This window comes from Patagioenas fasciata, chromosome 5 (genome assembly GCF_037038585.1).
Source record: "Patagioenas fasciata isolate bPatFas1 chromosome 5, bPatFas1.hap1, whole genome shotgun sequence".
Taxonomy (NCBI): Eukaryota; Metazoa; Chordata; class Aves; order Columbiformes; family Columbidae; genus Patagioenas; species Patagioenas fasciata.
The window spans coordinates 4,789,495-4,808,938 of NC_092524.1; the positions used below are offsets into that span (position 1 = coordinate 4,789,495).

General features: G+C 33.7%; 2 long non-coding RNA genes across 9 annotated transcripts in view; one reads left to right on the forward strand and one right to left on the reverse strand.

Annotated features, from left to right (window-relative positions):
* LOC139828062 (uncharacterized) overlaps nucleotides 1-10,112 on the forward strand; it is a 30,430-nt gene extending 20,318 nt beyond the window's left edge. For 2 of the 8 annotated variants that reach the window (XR_011739234.1, XR_011739238.1), the window contains 2 exons: nucleotides 874-8,770; nucleotides 9,711-10,112. This is a non-coding gene — a long non-coding RNA (uncharacterized lncRNA). The remainder of the gene's footprint in view (nucleotides 1-873; nucleotides 8,771-9,710) is intronic. The other 6 variants (XR_011739240.1, XR_011739235.1, XR_011739236.1 and 3 more) reach the window with 6 other exon arrangements.
* LOC139828063 (uncharacterized) overlaps nucleotides 1-19,444 on the reverse strand; it is a 120,523-nt gene that overhangs the window by 14,178 nt on the left and 86,901 nt on the right. The window contains exons 3-4 of the long non-coding RNA XR_011739242.1: nucleotides 4,244-4,395; nucleotides 951-1,156 (exon numbers count right to left, since the gene is read on the reverse strand). This is a non-coding gene — a long non-coding RNA (uncharacterized lncRNA). The remainder of the gene's footprint in view (nucleotides 1-950; nucleotides 1,157-4,243; nucleotides 4,396-19,444) is intronic.

The following is a 19,444-nucleotide window of genomic DNA, read 5'->3' on the forward strand; positions in this document are numbered from 1 at the left end:
GTGTGAGGAGAAATACTAATTATGTCTTTTAATTTAGCATCAGCTGAGATCTCCGCAACTGTTAAGGGGTCCTCACTGTCCTTCTCCCAGTGAGATCAGTTTCTTATTTTCATTAATCTGCCTGTTTTATGTAAATCATTTCCTCTCAGGCTTCTCTACAGGCCACTGGTTCCCTGTTCATGTCTGAGCAGGGTTGGTTTTGTTCCATTTTCCCTGGGCACTGTACCAATATCTGTGCATTTTAAGTAGTCAACCCAATAATGGATGGGAACAGAAGGCGAAAGGAGGATGATAACATGAACTGGCGAAAAAGAAAACTGAATGAAGGGCACAAAGAGTTGTGTGATGTAAGAGAACTGGAGGAACTTGCTGAGTGACTTAAAGCAGAGAGACCCAAGGATGTACCTGTGGCCCCTTTTTCCCTCAGAAAGCCCTAAGCACAGTCAAGAGAGGGTGCGTGACCTGAGCTGTATCTCAGCAGAAAAGAGGGGCACAGTGTGACTCCAACAAAACCAGTGGTCAGAGCAGACCAGCAGGTGGTGCCCATCAACTCTGAGTCTGCCACACGCTTCTTCAGAATGCACTATGCAGGAAAGCAAAATACCAGGTTCTTGGGTAAACTCTGGGCAAGCTAGCTAATACCAGTGGTGTTGCTTTGATTGAAGATTTACTCTGGGCCTTCATTTAGTAGTCTGGTTACAGAGCAGACTGCTTTTCATTACCATTTTAAATAGAAATTACCACTGTAGTTAATAACTTCCATAGTGCTTTTACCCTCCAGCAACATTATTATTTATCCTTAAATTATGAATGTTCTGCTTTTCTTGGCATCTTATTCATATGGTTTGGGTTGTTGGTTTTTTTTTTTGCTAGAACTTGATAGTAAAACATCCAAGACAACCATGTGCTTGTGGAAAGAAAAAGCAATAGAACTGGAACCGAACACTTACCTGATCAACAGGAGATCAGGAGTCGCATCCAGCTCCCAGCAACCTGCCTGTCACCATGGGATATCGCCGCAAAATCCATGCGGTTATGCCACCTTCACACCGATGCTCCAAGCCAGATGAACTCTGTGTGTGCATGTAGTTTGTGCTGGGGGAAGATGCCTGAGATCCTGCAGTTTCAGAAGCCTTTCCAGCAGCTTAAGTTGTTTCTGGAATAACAAGTATTGAAGAACAAATGTCACTTGGAATTGTCCTATTGACTCGCTAACACCACAGAGCAAAACAGCCCTTTGTCTTCTGGAGCTTAGCAGGGCTGCTCCATCCCTGCCTGTACAGACAGACACCCCCATCACCTGGAAATGAGATGAGAAGACAGTGGATCCTCCTAAATGTACTATAATATGTTCCCTGCTGATTTGTGCTTATTCAACAGATTGAGCCAAGTAGATGATGTGACATATGCTCTGGATAGAGAGTTCTCATCTTATTGAAATTTCATGTTTAGGGAATCCTGGCTGCTCCTGCGGGACTCTGGGCTTAGTCCGTGTTGGTATCTCAGCTTGCAGGAGCTGGGGCTTAAAATTAGTTCCTCAGGTAAGGCCCTAAGGAACTTGCAAGGCTGAAGGAAGAAGCCTGGAAAGGAGCAGTGGTAGAAGATAAAAGCAAATTCAGTGGGTTGCTTGTAGGGAAGCTGTAGGTACTTTGCCGTGTGAAAAGAAGCGCATTCACCGAAGAAGCAGAGTACAACACTCTCATTTAAAGGTATTCATTGACTGAAGTGGGACTATTCGAAGCAATATTGAGCAACTACCAGCCACTACATCAGAAAGAAGTGAAGGAGAGCTCATAGAGCCGGTTCCCTTCCTTGCTGTGGCGTTGAGGTGGTCTCTGAACACCCCAAGGGCTGCCCAAGGCTCTGCTTGTGGTAAAACATCCCGAAGGATGAGAATTGGTGATGACTCTAATAACATGGACAACACCCATCTTTGCCCCTAACTTCATCTGACTTCAAAAGAATTTTCTTACAGATGCAGGATGTCTTTCAGATCTATCAAGAGTATTTTAATATGTTGAAAGTTCAGTCTCACCATGGCATCTCCAACTCAAAAGAAATAGCTGGTTCTTTGGCACTTCTGCATCAATAAAACTGCTACTGAAACTTTAGTTTAGTTTAGTCAAAGAGCAACAAAACCTGTTGGGAGCCTGGCGTTATTAAATGATAAAGGGCTAAACAGAATGAATGTGACAAAGTAAAGTCTAAATGAGATATCAACAGCTAAAAATGCAGACATCAAAGAGAGAAGATTAGAAACAACAGAATGGTATCAAAAAAACCAGCATTGGTTTCATAGCAGAAAACCTTTCTGACAAAAAAAAAAAAAATGTATGAGTGTACAGAACTGATTCCTAGAGGAAATGCTGGCAGCCCATTGACGGAGCAGTCAAACGCAGGCTTATGGAACCACTGGAAATTCAACACGAGAGAAATAAATATTCAGCGAAAGTCATCTAGGAAGTGTATGCCATTTCTAACCCCTGGTAGTGCTGGGTGCCGTGGGACTACGAGTTCTGAGCGAGCTATAATTAGAAAGCAACACAGGCCTCAGAAATTATTCCTATTTCATCTACTTCTAAGAGCACTTTTAATTGGCATTATTCAAATACAGACTCCCCCAGATATGCGTAACGACAGGATCTTCAGCTCCTAAATTATTCCACGTTTCTCTGTGAGAGGTTATTTTAGCATGAGCTGATTATCTCCTGTTGGTCATTTAAAATAATAAGAGAGCAACTTTGGTAGATGCTGAGCTAAACCTTCCTGGAACTGGTTTGCAGGAAAAAAGACAGAAGTAGTGAATCAGCAACAGGAAGACTGTTAGAAGGGAAGGCTTTGATATGTTCAGAAGACTCCGAGCCCTGAGATATATGTGTATATCTGTATTATATATATCTAGATAGATAGATAGATGTATCTCTCTCTATATATATATATCTCCACAAAGACCTCAGAAGAGAATGAAGAACCACCTTCAGGGCTGGTGGGCTGGTTGCAGCCATGAGCTGAAAGCTGCGCTTTGTGTCCCTCTCACATGTGAAACTGCACATCCTGTGACTGAACATCATTCATCAAGGATGTCAGACTCCATCACTGATTTCTACACTTAATCAAGATATGCCATTCTTTCACTAGTCACTTGCATCAAATAGATAATAATACTGAAATTCCTTATTTTCCAGAGCGCCTACTATTAGAGAATTCTTAATATGACTACTCAGGCCACAGTGACTTTGAGCAATGACTTTCTCTTATCACATATTTGTGAAGCAAAATTGTTCCCTGATGTAAATTAATAGTGGTGGCTTGTAGTAAGCACAAATCCTATGTCTGTATGTTACTATGAAACACGCTAGCGAAGCATTTATTTTATTAAGCTATGAAAGACCCTGCAAGATGCATTGAATGACGAACAGCAAGGTAAGGAGGGGGGAAAGAAAAGAGAAAAAGGAGGGTAGTAATAGAGACTCCTGGCATGTACTATTTTACAAAGAGCTGCTGTGAAGAAAACAAAACTGTGTGAGGCAGGTAAGGCTGTGTTCTAATTCATACCCCACTGGAATTTAATTAACAGATTGGGTGACGTTTTCCAATTATCTGAAAATAGACGTAGTGGATAGCAGCAGTGTGCATGGTACAAATTCCAAGCAGCGTGCACCACCAAAGGACACGCAGCTTATTTGTGTTTTCGGTAGAAATGCAAACCTCTAACAGCTGGAAATAAAGGCCCCCTTTGTGGCTTTATTGGCGGTAGACAAAGTGCTTTCAAAGCAGGCTATGGAATTTCTGACAGAGGGCAATGGGCATTGTCAGATCTGCTGGAGCCACCAAGGAGAACGGAAGGCCATGCTGCTGCTTCGGGCATTTGTCAGCACAACAGGGTCACAAGGACCGAAATGCAGTTCTTTTCCCTTAATTTGCTTTTCCTTTTGCCTTGGGATACAGCCCCCTTCTGAACACTGTTCAAAAAGGATCTCTCCAGCAAAGTGAAAACAGGCCAGGCACTTGCAACAACTTCATTCTATCTTAGAATATTTATAGTATAGTATTTGAAGTAAAGGTGATATATCCTTCGAAACAAGTGTAATTTATATTAAATGTACAGCGCTTGCATTAGGGTTTTAGCAGAATTTTTAGGAAATATTTGAATTTCTAAATTAAATAATAATTGAAATATTTAGTCCATATAGAGTTCCAGCTCTCTGAGCACCCCAGTGGTTTAGAAATTGTGTCTACATACAGGCAGGTGGGAGTCACATCTGTCCCCAGGAGCTGCGTCCTCCATCAGGGGAAGGCTCCAGAACTCGAGGAACCACAGGCTGGGTCTCCTTCCCATATTCTGTCCCCAAAGACACCACCTTGCTCTACCTTGGTAACCACGGTGAGCAGCTCCTACAGAAAGAATGAGAATTTTATTACATCATTCAGACCAAGGGACATGAATCAGCATCGTTCATCCACCGCTGCAAAGCACCTTACAGGGAAAACCACAGGGGAATCTGAAAAACTACCTTTTTGGCTCTAGATTAAAAGATTTATTGACATTCCAAGGAAATTAAGACTGAACTTTAGGGGCAATTATTACATGCAAATATTGCTTTCTGCTGCAGATCTAAGTACCTCCAAAACATTTGAAGCTGTTATTTTTCTATGTTCCTAATAATAAGTTAAGTTATGCATTGTAAACTTAAAGGATTACAAAATACTATGGCAAATAAGCACCTATAAAATAGGTGTTTATTCTTAGGTTATTCTCACTGTAATGAGGTAGAATATTCTTATATCCAGGTCAACTCTTTGAGTCAATGCTGCCAAGTGGCCTTAGAGATGCCTCTAACTAGGTACATTTATCAATAGAAATCAGCCACTTATTGAGCCTCTTTTACAGTAGACAGCTTGGTCAACATGCAAAGGTCAAAGTTAACGCGGTGGCAATGATGCCTGCATCCATGTCCTCCAGTCATTTAAAACTTCACCACATTTCCACTTCATTACATTTAAAATACAAATGAATTTCACAAATTAGATTGAAATCCACGAGCAATTAAAAAAAAATAAATGTGAGTCAAACACCGTTATCACTGCATTAGAAAACTGGAGTATCATTGCTTTGGTAACACAGCAAAAAAATGGTCCCATAATTGACACAGGATAGATAGCTGGAAAGGAAAATAATGAAGTTGCCCAGGGTGAATTTGAAGCAGCGAAGTCTTTCAACTAAAGACAAAATAATTGGAACATTTTAGCTAAGAAATAATGGGAAAATGAAATAGAAATAGCTTGTGTATGCGTAGATAAAAAATAGAGCAATTGAGACCTGAAGAGAGCATTGGCAGTGATTAGAAAAGTAGAGACAGAAAATTAGTGAAAAATGACAAAATGTTATGCACAGATGTCGCCCACTTTTAAGTCATTGTTTTCTATGGAGTTGTTCAGAAAGTAAGGTAGGAGTTGGGAACGGGGGTGAAGAACCAAAATCTACTGCTGTCTCAAGTGAGCTGCCTAACACTCAGAAGAAAGGGGTACGTCACTAAATTAATCTTTTGTTTGTTTGCCCAGAGAGGTGGTGGATGAACTGTCCCTGGAGACATCCCAGGCCAGGCTGGACGGGGCAACCTGAGCTGGTGAAGATGTCCCTGCTCATGGCAGGGGTGGCACTGGGGGAGCTGGGAAGGGCCCTTCAACCCAAACCCGTCTATGATTCTGTGATCTGCAGGTTTCATTCACTCTGTCATCCCTGCTATTTTGCTTATCATGTCTCCATCTTCCAGCCAGCTCAATCCTTGAAAGAAACTGGGTGAGAGAAACAGAATCATGTAAGCAAAATATCGTTCTGTTCTATTTTGCAATGGGTTCACGCTGGTTTCAGTACCAAACTTGTGTGAGCGTTATAACTGGGGGCTTGGCCGAGTCCACCTGACAGGACAGTGGTTGGGCACAGCCCTCGCACCTGGCTCAGTCTCATCCAGCCCGTGATGTGAGAGGGATGCAAAGGTGGTCTTCTCTCTATAAGTATTTGTTATTTGGGAGTAAATCACCATCTGCCAGGAGAGAAAACAGCTTCAGAGATTCCCTGTTCTTTGCTTTCTAAGGGACTGGTGGGAAGATGCTCCAGACACCCGTTTCTGGGTTCCCCTCACCAGTAAGAATGAAGTGGCCTGGACCTGTAGCCCTGTCCTTACACTCCCTCGGGAAAGGCAGAATAACTACATTGTCATTTTTGCAGTCCTACTAGGAGCGGCGTGTATGTGCATGCAGGAGAAGGTATCGGAGCCTCCGACTTCAGCAGAATCAAGTAGGTAAACTCGCAGCGACTGCTGTTTGCTGAAGCTGTTGCTAAGTAAATCTGAGAAGGAAAAAACCTTCCACCCTGCTGTCACCTCCCTTGTGTTTCTTCACTAAGGCAATCTATAAACTGGAAGAACATAAAGGGAAACATTTAGAGGAATATAATAGTGTTGGCACATGATGAGTGATGAGAAACAGCAGACCTAACCCCCTCACAAGATATAGTTACAGCAGTAAAGCTTTTTTAATCAGCTAATCCCACTGGATCCAATTGTCTGCAGATTGGCCAGTCTTTGCTTAAAATTTGGGGTGAAGGAAGAATCTATTTTCTATGAAATGGTGAAGATGCACTTGCAGGGGGACTTTATTTTTTATTGATATGTGCTGTTAACTCACAATTAAAAAGTTGTCAGGAGCACTATACTCCTTTTAATAGATGATCCTTTCATGAAAGACACATTTAAAACAATCAGCAACACCGAAATAGATACATAAAACACACACACACACACACGCATATATATATGTATATATATATATATAAAATAGAAATATCCTTTCCTACAAACTTAGGGAAGATCTCAGATAGAAGATTCCAAACCTTTACCATGATAATATGCGTATGTATCAGTATCTTATAGTATCTGTTCATTCAGTGTTAAAATTGATTGAAGATAGTTACTAATAACCACATCATTTGCTCCTCTCTCTTCTCTCTTTTAAATAACCTTTTAAATATTTAATATAATATTTTTTCTTCCCTGTTTCTACCCCAAGGTTAAAGCTTTTTAATTCCACCCAGTAGGTGAAATGGAGTTTTGAAATAAGGACTGCAAGGACTGCAGCAAGGTTGGGTGAACAATTAAGATAATGGTGGGACTATCCAGCTGAATAATCATTTAGATGATTGCTGTCTTGGAACATTGTATGAGGTATGGAATAAAGGGAAAAATCAAAAGGAATTCCCTTTGAATAGATGTTTGGCATGGCTGAGTGCTGCAGCAGCATATCTGAATGATAAAGGATGTTCACTAAGACAAAAGCAGTATTCTTTTCTAGAGAAGAGGAGGATTTAATTTGTTGCCATCTTTTATTTCCCCTGCCCTGCAGATTTATATTTCAAATGCAAAGTGTTGCTTTCTTGGATGCTCAGTTATTGTTTGAAAGGATATGCTCTAAAAGACAGAAGAAAAAGCAAAAAGAAAGTGCTTTTACCTTTGTTGTACCAGAGCACAGGGGTAGAAACAAGCTGCAGAGAGGATGTATTAATACTCGGGAAATCTGTGCTGATTCTCTCCAAGGTAACCAATAATGGCTTGAGGCAGAGGGAATAAGGGCTATGAGGAATATGGGCTATAAGCTGTTTGATTACTGGGCTGTCTAGGTGTATGGATTTCCTGGGGCAGGTACAACACTGATTTGACTGTTAATCCAGCAGATTTGCATTCTCTGAGAAGTGGGGCTCCAGACCTGTTAACTCCACCTTTTTCTCAGGGACTCTGATTATACCCTTTGATCGATAATGTTTATTGCACTGGTGTCTTTTTTTGATAGAGTTTACTAACCAAGTCCTGGCAGTACACATGTTAATACTGTAGGTTCAAATTTCATATGGTTTAAATATCTGCTCTTTTGGACTGGAGAGGAAAAAATGCGTTGCTCTGCTTTAGGTCCCCAGGAAAACCAATCCTTTCCTTCTCACTAACATTAATGAGGCAGCAGTCTATCCCCAAAGCCCAAATGACATTTTTCTGAAATAATTCAGACAGAATATATTGAACATGCATCCCTTGCAATATAGTTATTAAAAAAAGTAAATATTTCAAATGACCTTTGCCAGGCCTTGTGTTTACCAGAGGTATTAATTAAACTGCCATGAAAAAGTCCACAAGGATTACAGAAGAACCAGCAATAACATGCCTGGCCTATTTTGGGTGTCATTTAACTGACAGTACAAGATATTTGTGTCCTGTCACCCTTTTCATTAGTCAGTCTTAAACCTCTAGACAGAATTATAGGCCTCTAGTTTAGCAGTAGCAATTTTCCATTTCACTCAGCATGACGCAAACCATCAGATGCTCTGAAGGTGCTGAGATACCTGCTTTGGCTGGCTGATATTGTGCTCCTTGTGGTGCTAAGCAAGACTAGAAGAAAAATCACTTATACCAAATGATAGATCTATCGAGCTAAGATTGATTTCCCAACAGTTTCATAAGCACAATCTTCAGCGCTTGTCTATAACCTTATGATTTTGGATGAGAGAGATAAACCTTACATGCCTGAAAACAGGCAGTCCTTTTGACTGAGGTGTATTCTGCTCTACAAAGCAATAACTTAACCTATAAGCTTAACATCCTGCCTTTGCTATTTCAGTAGCATTGAAGGAGAAGAAGAGGAGGAGAAGAAAGAGAAAAGAGAAAGAAGGGAAGAGGAGAAAGAAGAGAGGAGTGGCCATTATATTTGGGTCCTCATGCCCCAGGTAAGAATATATTAAAATGTACTTTTCTGTCCTCTGCAAGTGGCCTGACTTGGAAATGGCAAAGTGAAGAAAAGCAGATTGAGTGTAGTTTGTCTCTAGAGGCAGTAAAATGCACACAACACATTTGCATGTTTCTCTACAAAGTCTGGGAATTTAAGGTACATAATAAGTTTGGGAATGTAAGGTCATCACCACAGACTTTTAAATGGGAGCTCCCTTTGGAAGCAGGTTTATTGAACCACCTGGCAGATTTGTCCTGCTGGACTTTATAGAGCAGCTTCTGAAGAACAAAGGATTCTGTATAAACTTATTGAGATATCTATTTAATCCTGCATTCCCAATAAAGTTTTAAGCTCACAACAGACAGGAGCAGATAGTGAGCTGAACACTTCATCTAATTCATTAATCCAATGTTTTACATATTTATTTGAAAAGGAGTGTCAAAGCACACTAAAATTGGACATAAAGAAAACAGAGGGTGAAAACAAAAGCTTAGAGAGACAGATAAGCTACTCTGAGATAGGAAGAAATGCAAATCTCCTGTGAAGACACTGGAAAGAAAAACATACTGGAGAATTTAAATGACTAACTGAACCTCATTTCTTTTGTTATCGCTCTCAATAAGCAGAGAGGTTTTTTGTTTTTCTCTCCTTTCATGTATTTATGGAATACTCTTTGTGGCAATTTAAAGATATTTACATGTTTTTCTGAGCAGTTTGAAGCATTGGCCTCCTTAAAATTATGCAGTTCATAGGAGAGAAGAAGATTGAATTGGTCCTCCACAGTAGGGAAGGACAAATGGAGTTTTCTCCTCAAATGATGCCTTGTTGCAATGAAATGATGATTAAACCACCACAAAGAGGAGGTGTATGTGTACAGGCACCACTATTCCACATCAACACAACTACAACTAACTCACTGCATTTTATTTTGATCACAGGTATAATACAAATGTTCTCCTGGATGACAGCTTGGATCTGCTAAGAGGATAATTTGGGATGGACGCTAATGTCTTGTTGAAGTTGTATAAATTCTTTCTGAAAAAGATATCTGGTTTGAGTGCTCAATGCCAACTGAATCCTCATAACCAAAGGCAATAATTGCTCGCTGCTGATGTGTATCCATGAATAATTGAAGGACTTGCCTTTTCCTATCCTTACTTTGGCTCCCGGGATTGAAGGGACCCAGGCCTTGCAATTATTAAAGAGATCTAATCTTATTTTTATTTAATTTCCATTTTTATTGCATTTCTGTTCTCATTCATGTTAACATTCTTCCCCTATTGTAATGCACAGAGCTGTGTGTGTAACAGCACCACAACAAATAAATGTCTGAAAGCTTCTCTTGTTTCTAGTGCTTTCATTTCTTTAAAAAAACACAACTTGTGGGTTTGCAGGGCAATCTATGTTTGAAATACCTCCAGAAAAGCTCTTCAAATGACAAAAAAGCATTTACAACACATCATACTAGTCGGTAGGGTTTCCTTTCCTTCTCAAAGTCCTCACAACAAGCCCTTGTGTTACATTTCACAGATATTCTTTTTAAGTCAAGAAACCGCAATTACGATAAGTTAAGCTTCCTTTGCTTTATGCAGACTTAGAATGTGCTACAGGCAAACAAGCCAGTGTTTTCCCGATGTTTATTAAAGCCAGTGGCCAAAATAAAGGTATGTTTATTCTTGCGAGATAGCCTTATCGAAACCTCTGCATGGGAATTTTAGAGCAGCATTTTTACCTTATCAGTTGAGCAACACAGTCATTTTCGTATTCAAGATAAAAGAAAGAGCCTGAAGATAATTGTATTTACACACACAACCACAAACACACACATATATATGCAAAATATAGGAATGTTATCTTTTGTATCTGTTTAGGCTCCAACAAGGGTTGTTAACAGGTAGTTTTCATGGTACACACAGACCAGCTCTGAATGTCACCCTTTTCTAAGCACACAGTACAAAACAAACAACTACTTTCCTGGGGCTTGATCCTGCTGCCTTTTAACTCAGAATCTAAAGTGTCAAGAGGAAGAATATTGGATTCATTATATGCTTTAAATAAAAAATATGCGGAGTGCTATGTAGTTCAGCTGTTGACCGCTGCTAAACACAATTTAATAGGCTAAATGAATGCAGTATGCAAAATGTATACAAGTCCTCACAGTTCTTTAAGAATATGCTATGTATTATTTAAAGAACAGTAATCTTAGACCTTTGCCAGCCATTTTGAAGGAAGGATTAAATATCTGGGACTAGAAAACAGCTGGATGTGCCAACATGTTCATGTTTTTTGAGCTGTGATTTAGGAAAAGGTTTCTGTCTTTGTTTTGAAACTTCAGTGTATTTTTGCAAGTATTCAACACTCCTCTAGAAATACAGGAAAGAGAAAGCACTGAAGTATAAATGGATTAAGACTGAAACAACAGGTTGCTGTCTCCAGCAACTCTTCCCCTCTTTTAAACTTATACATTATTGGTTGCATGTGTAAGACAAAGAGGCACAATTCTTAGTTAAAGAGAAGATTTTTCACCTCTCTTTGCTTCCGATTAGTATGTGAAAATAGAAATAACTTCCCTAGCGCTGGATTGGCAGTGAGCTCCCAGTGGAACTTGCTTAAATACGCAGAAATTTGTAAAGGAGACACAGAAAAACATCTCTGCTCAAAAAAATCACATGTAATGTAATGTAATGGGGGGGACATTTCACTTTTCAATTCACATTATTGAAATCTCTACTGCTGACAAAGGGATATCAAGTATCAGCTGACTATAGTGACACATAGGTAGAAGGACAATGGTGGTGCTCTCTCCTTTTTGAGGAGGGACAGTTGCCACTTATACACTTAACCTCACGCTGGAGAGGAAGCCCAGACACAGAAACAGCTACTCTGGAATCACAGCAAAAGGAAGAGTTCCTATGCCTGATCAAAGCATAATGGCATGAAGAGAGAAATAAAAAAAAATTACAAACTACTGTGCATTCAGCAAATTCATGACAGGAAAAGAACATGCACAGGGAAGTTTAACAAAACCAGTTGCTGTAGTGCAGTGGCAGCAAATGACATCCAAGGAACTCCATGGAAGAGCGAGAACAGAACACCAAAGACTAGAATAGAACATAGAATAGAAAAGAATAGAATAGAATAGAATAGAATAGAATAGAATAGAATAGAATAGAATAATAGAATAGCAGAACAGAGTAATAGAACGAAAGAATAGAATAGAATAGAATAGAATAGAATAGAATAGAATAGAATAGAATAGAATAGAATAGAATAGAATAGAATAGAATAGAATAGAATAACACCAGAACAGAAGAACAGAACGGAATAGAATAGAATAGAATAGAATAGAATAGAATAGAATAGAATAGAATAGAATAGAATAGAGACCAAAACAGAAGAACAGAACGGAATAGAATAGAATAGAATAGAATAGAATAGAATAGAATAGAATAGAATAGAATAGAATAGAATAGAATAGAATAGAATAATAGAATAAGAGAACAGAATAACAGAACGGAATAGAATAGAATAGAATAGAATAGAATAGAATAGAATAGAATAGAATAGAATAGAATAGAATAGAATAGAATAGATTAGAATAGAATAGAATAGAATAATCAAATAACAGAACAGAATAACAGAACGGAATAGAATAGAATAGAATAGAATAGAATAGAATAGAATAGAATAGAATAGAATAGAATAGAATAGAATAGAATAATAGAATAAGAGAACAGAATAACAGAACGGAATAGAATAGAATAGAATAGAATAGAATAGAATAGAATAGAATAGAATAGAATAGAATAGAATAATAGAATAACAGAACAGAATAACAGAACGGAATAGAATAGAATAGAATAGAATAGAATAGAATAGAATAGAATAGAATAGAATAGAATAGAATAGAATAGAATAGAATAGAATGAAATAGAATAGAATAGAATAGAATAGAATAGAATAGAATAGAATAGAATAGAATAGAATAGAATAGAGTAATCGAATAACAGAACAGAATAACAGAACGGAATAGAATAGAATAGAATAGAATAGAATAGAATAGAATAGAATAGAATAGAATAATAGAATAACAGAACAGAATAACAGAACGGAATAGAATAGAATAGAAGAGAAGAGAAGAGAATAATAGAATAAGAGAACAGAATAACAGAACGGAATAGAATAGAATAGAATAGAATAGAATAGAATAGAATAGAATAGAATAGAATAGAATAGAAAAGAATAGAATAATCGAATAACAGAACAGAAAAACAGAATGGAATAGAATAGAATAGAATAGAATAGAATAGAATAGAATAGAATAGAATAGAATAGAATAGAATAGAATAATCAAATAACAGAACAGAATAACAGAACGGAATAGAATAGAATAGAATAGAATAGAATAGAATAGAATAGAATAGAATAGAATAGAATAGAATAATAGAATAAGAGAACAGAATAACAGAACGGAATAGAATAGAATAGAATAGAATAGAATAGAATAGAATAGAATAGAATAGAATAAGAGAATAAGAGAACAGAATAACAGAACGGAATAGAATAGAATAGAATAGAATAGAATAGAATAGAATAGAATAGAATAGAATAGAATAATAGAATAGCAGAACAGAGTAATAGAACGAAAGAATAGAATAGAATAGAATAGAATAGAATAGAATAGAATAGAATAGAATAGAATAGAATAGAATAGAATAGAATAACACCAGAACAGAAGAACAGAACGGAATAGAATAGAATAGAATAGAATAGAATAGAATAGAATAGAATAGAATAGAGACCAAAACAGAAGAACAGAACGGAATAGAATAGAATAGAATAGAATAGAATAGAATAGAATAGAATAGAATAGAATAGAATAGAATAGAATAGAATAATAGAATAAGAGAACAGAATAACAGAACGGAATAGAATAGAATAGAATAGAATAGAATAGAATAGAATAGAATAGAATAGAATAGAATAGAATAGAATAGAATAGAATAGAATAGATTAGAATAGAATAGAATAGAATAATCAAATAACAGAACAGAATAACAGAACGGAATAGAATAGAATAGAATAGAATAGAATAGAATAGAATAGAATAGAATAGAATAGAATAGAATAGAATAGAATAATAGAATAAGAGAACAGAATAACAGAACGGAATAGAATAGAATAGAATAGAATAGAATAGAATAGAATAGAATAGAATAGAATAGAATAGAATAGAATAGAATAGAATAGAATAGAATAGAATAATAGAATAACAGAACAGAATAACAGAACGGAATAGAATAGAATAGAATAGAATAGAATAGAATAGAATAGAATAGAATAGAATAGAATAGAATGAAATAGAATAGAATAGAATAGAATAGAATAGAATAGAATAGAATAGAATAGAATAGAATAGAATAGAATAGAATAGAATAGAATAGAATAGAATAGAGTAATCGAATAACAGAACAGAATAACAGAACGGAATAGAATAGAATAGAATAGAATAGAATAGAATAGAATAGAATAGAATAGAATAGAATAGAATAGAATAGAATAGAATAGAATAGAATAATAGAATAACAGAACAGAATAACAGAACGGAATAGAATAGAATAGAAGAGAAGAGAAGAGAATAATAGAATAAGAGAACAGAATAACAGAACGGAATAGAATAGAATAGAATAGAATAGAATAGAATAGAATAGAATAGAATAGAATAGAATAGAATAGAATAGAATAGAATAGAAAAGAATAGAATAATCGAATAACAGAACAGAAAAACAGAATGGAATAGAATGGAATAGAATAGAATAGAATAGAATAGAATAGAATAGAATAGAATAGAATAGAATAGAATAGAATAGAATAGAATAGAATAGAATAGAATAATCAAATAACAGAACAGAATAACAGAACGGAATAGAATAGAATAGAATAGAATAGAATAGAATAGAATAGAATAGAATAGAATAGAATAGAATAGAATAGAATAGAATAATAGAATAAGAGAACAGAATAACAGAACGGAATAGAATAGAATAGAATAGAATAGAATAGAATAGAATAGAATAGAATAAGAGAATAAGAGAACAGAATAACAGAACGGAATAGAATAGAATAGAATAGAATAGAATAGAATAGAATAGAATAGAATAGAATAGAATAGAATAGAATAGAATAGAATAGAATAGAATAATAGAATAAGAGAACAGAATAACAGAACGGAATAGAATAGAATAGAATAGAATAGAATAGAATAGAATAGAATAGAATAGAATAGAATAGAATAGAATAGAATAGAATAGAATAATCAAATAACAGAACAGAATAACAGAACGGAATAGAATAGAATAGAATAGAATAGAATAGAATAGAATAGAATAGAATAGAATAGAATAGAATAGAATAGAATAGAATAGAATAATAGAATAAGAGAACAGAATAACAGAACGGAATAGAATAGAATAGAATAGAATAGAATAGAATAGAATAGAATAGAATAGAATAGAATAGAATAGAATAAGAGAATAAGAGAACAGAATAACAGAACGGAATAGAATAGAATAGAATAGAATAGAATAGAATAGAATAGAATAGAATAGAATAGAATAGAATAATAGAATAGCAGAACAGAGTAATAGAACGAAAGAATAGAATAGAATAGAATAGAATAGAATAGAATAGAATAGAATAGAATAGAATAGAATAGAATAGAATAGAATAGAATAGAATAGAATAGAATAGAATAGAATAGAATAGAATAACACCAGAACAGAAGAACAGAACGGAATAGAATAGAATAGAATAGAATAGAATAGAATAGAATAGAATAGAATAGAATAGAATAGAATAGAATAATAGAATAAGACAACAGAATAACAGAACGGAATAGAATAGAATAGAATAGAATAGAATAGAATAGAATAGAATAGAATAGAATAGAATAGAATAGAATAGAATAGATTAGAATAGAATAGAATAGAATAGAATAATCAAATAACAGAACAGAATAACAGAACGGAATAGAATAGAATAGAATAGAATAGAATAGAATAGAATAGAATAGAATAGAATAGAATAGAATAGAATAGAATAATAGAATAAGAGAACAGAATAACAGAACGGAATAGAATAGAATAGAATAGAATAGAATAGAATAGAATAGAATAGAATAGAATAGAATAGAATAGAATAGAATAGAATAGAATAATAGAATAACAGAACAGAATAACAGAACGGAATAGAATAGAATAGAATAGAATAGAATAGAATAGAATAGAATAGAATAGAATAGAATAGAATGAAATAGAATAGAATAGAATAGAATAGAATAGAATAGAATAGAATAGAATAGAATAGAATAGAATAGAGTAATCGAATAACAGAACAGAATAACAGAACGGAATAGAATAGAATAGAATAGAATAGAATAGAATAGAATAGAATAGAATAGAATAGAATAGAATAGAATAGAATAGAATAGAATAATAGAATAACAGAACAGAATAACAGAACGGAATAGAATAGAATAGAAGAGAAGAGAAGAGAATAATAGAATAAGAGAACAGAATAACAGAACGGAATAGAATAGAATAGAATAGAATAGAATAGAATAGAATAGAATAGAATAGAATAGAATAGAATAGAATAGAAAAGAATAGAATAATCGAATAACAGAACAGAAAAACAGAATGGAATAGAATAGAATAGAATAGAATAGAATAGAATAGAATAGAATAGAATAGAATAGAATAGAATAGAATAATCAAATAACAGAACAGAATAACAGAACGGAATAGAATAGAATAGAATAGAATAGAATAGAATAGAATAGAATAGAATAGAATAGAATAGAATAGAATAGAATAATAGAATAAGAGAACAGAATAACAGAACGGAATAGAATAGAATAGAATAGAATAGAATAGAATAGAATAGAATAGAATAGAATAGAATAGAATAGAATAGAATAGGAGAATAAGAGAACAGAATAACAGAACGGAATAGAATAGAATAGAATAGAATAGAATAGAATAGAATAGAATAGAATAGAATAGAATAGAATAATAGAATAAGAGAACAGAATAACAGAACGGAATAGAATAGAATAGAATAGAATAGAATAGAATAGAATAGAATAGAATAGAATAGAATAGAATAGAATAATCAAATAACAGAACAGAATAACAGAACGGAATAGAATAGAATAGAATAGAATAGAATAATAGAATAAGAGAACAGAATAACAGAACGGAATAGAATAGAATAGAATAGAATAGAATAGAATAGAATAGAATAGAATAGAATAGAATAATCAAATAACAGAACAGAATAACAGAACGGAATAGAATAGAATAGAATAGAATAGAATAGAATAGAATAGAATAGAATAGAATAGAATAGAATAGAATAGAATAGAATAATAGAATAAGAGAACAGAATAACAGAACGGAATAGAATAGAATAGAATAGAATAGAATAGAATAGAATAGAATAGAATAGAATAGAATAGAATAGAATAGAATAGAATAGAATAATCAAATAACAGAACAGAATAACAGAACGGAATAGAATAGAATAGAATAGAATAGAATAGAATAGAATAGAATAGAATAGAATAGAATAGAATAGAATAATAGAATAAGAGAACAGAATAACAGAACTGAATAGAATAGAATAGAATAGAATAGAATAGAATAGAATAGAATAGAATAGAATAGAATAGAATAGAATAGAATAGAATAGAATAGAATAGAATAATCAAATAACAGAACAGAATAACAGAACGGAATAGAATAGAATAGAATAGAATAGAATAGAATAGAATAGAATAGAATAGAATAGAATAGAATAGAATAGAATAGAATAATAGAATAAGAGAACAGAATAACAGAACGGAATAGAATAGAATAGAATAGAATAGAATAGAATAGAATAGAATAGAATAGAATAGAATAGAATAGAATAATAGAATAAGAGAACAGAATAACAGAACGGAATAGAATAGAATAGAATAGAATAGAATAGAATAGAATAGAATAGAATAGAATAGAATAGAATAGAATAGAATAGAATAGAATAAGCGAATAACAGAACAGAATAACAGAACGGAATAGAATAGAATAGAATAGAATAGAATAGAATAGAATAGAATAGAATAGAATAGAATAGAATAGAATAGAATAGAATAGAATAATAGAATAAGAGAACAGAATAACAGAACGGAATAGAATAGAATAGAATAGAATAGAATAGAATAGAATAGAATAGAATAGAATAGAATAGAATAGAATAGAAGAGAAGAGAAGAGAAGAGAAGAGAAGAGAAGAGAATAATAGAATAAGAGAACAGAATAACAGAACGGAATAGAATAGAATAGAATAGAATAGAATAGAATAGAATAGAATAGAATAGAATAGAATAGAATAGTATAGAATAGAATAGAATAGAATAGAATAGAATAATCGAATAACAGAACAGAAAAACAGAACGGAATAGAATAGAATAGAATAGAATAGAATAGAATAGAATAGAATAGAATAGAATAGAATAGAATAGAATAGAATAGAATAATCGAATAACAGAACAGAATAACAGAACGGAATAGAATAGAATAGAATAGAATAGAATAGAATAGAATAGAATAGAATAGAATAGAATAGAAGAATAGAATAACAGAACGGAATAGAATAGAATAGAATAGAATAGAATAGAATAGAATAGAATAGAATAGAATAGAATAGAATAGAATAGAATAGAATAATCGAATAACAGAACAGAATAACAGAACGGAATAGAACGGAATAGAATAGAATAGAATAGAATAGAATAGAATAGAATAGAATAGAATAGAATAGAATAGAATAGAATAGAATAGAATAGAATAGAATAATAGAATAACAGAACAGAATAACAGAACGGAATAGAATAGAATAGAATAGAATAGAAGAGAAGAGAAGAGAAGAGAATAATAGAATAAGAGAACAGAATAACAGAACGGAATAGAATAGAATAGAATAGAATAGAATAGAATAGAATAGAATAGAATAGAATAGAATAGAATAGAATAGAATAATAGAATAAGAGAACAGAATAACAGAACGGAATAGAATAGAATAGAATAGAATAGAATAGAATAGAATAGAATAGAATAGAATAGAATAGAATAGAATAGAATAGAATAGAATAGAATAGGCGAATAACAGAACAGAATAACAGAACGGAATAGAATAGAATAGAATAGAATAGAATAGAATAGAATAGAATAGAATAGAATAGAATAGAATAGAATAGAATAGAAGAATAGAATAACAGAACGGAATAGAATAGAATAGAATAGAATAGAATAGAATAGAATAGAATAGAATAGAATAGAATAGAATAGAATAGAATAGAATAGAATAATAGAATAACAGAACAGAATAACAGAACGGAATAGAATAGACTAGAAGAGAAGAGAAGAGAAGAGAATAATAGAATAAGAGAACAGAATAACAGAACGGAATAGAATAGAATAGAATAGAATAGAATAGAATAGAATAGAATAGAATAGAATAGAATAGAATAGAATAGAATAGAATAGAATAGAATAATAGAATAAGAGAACAGAATAACAGAACGGAATAGAATAGAATAGAATAGAATAGAAGAGAAGAGAAGAGAAGAG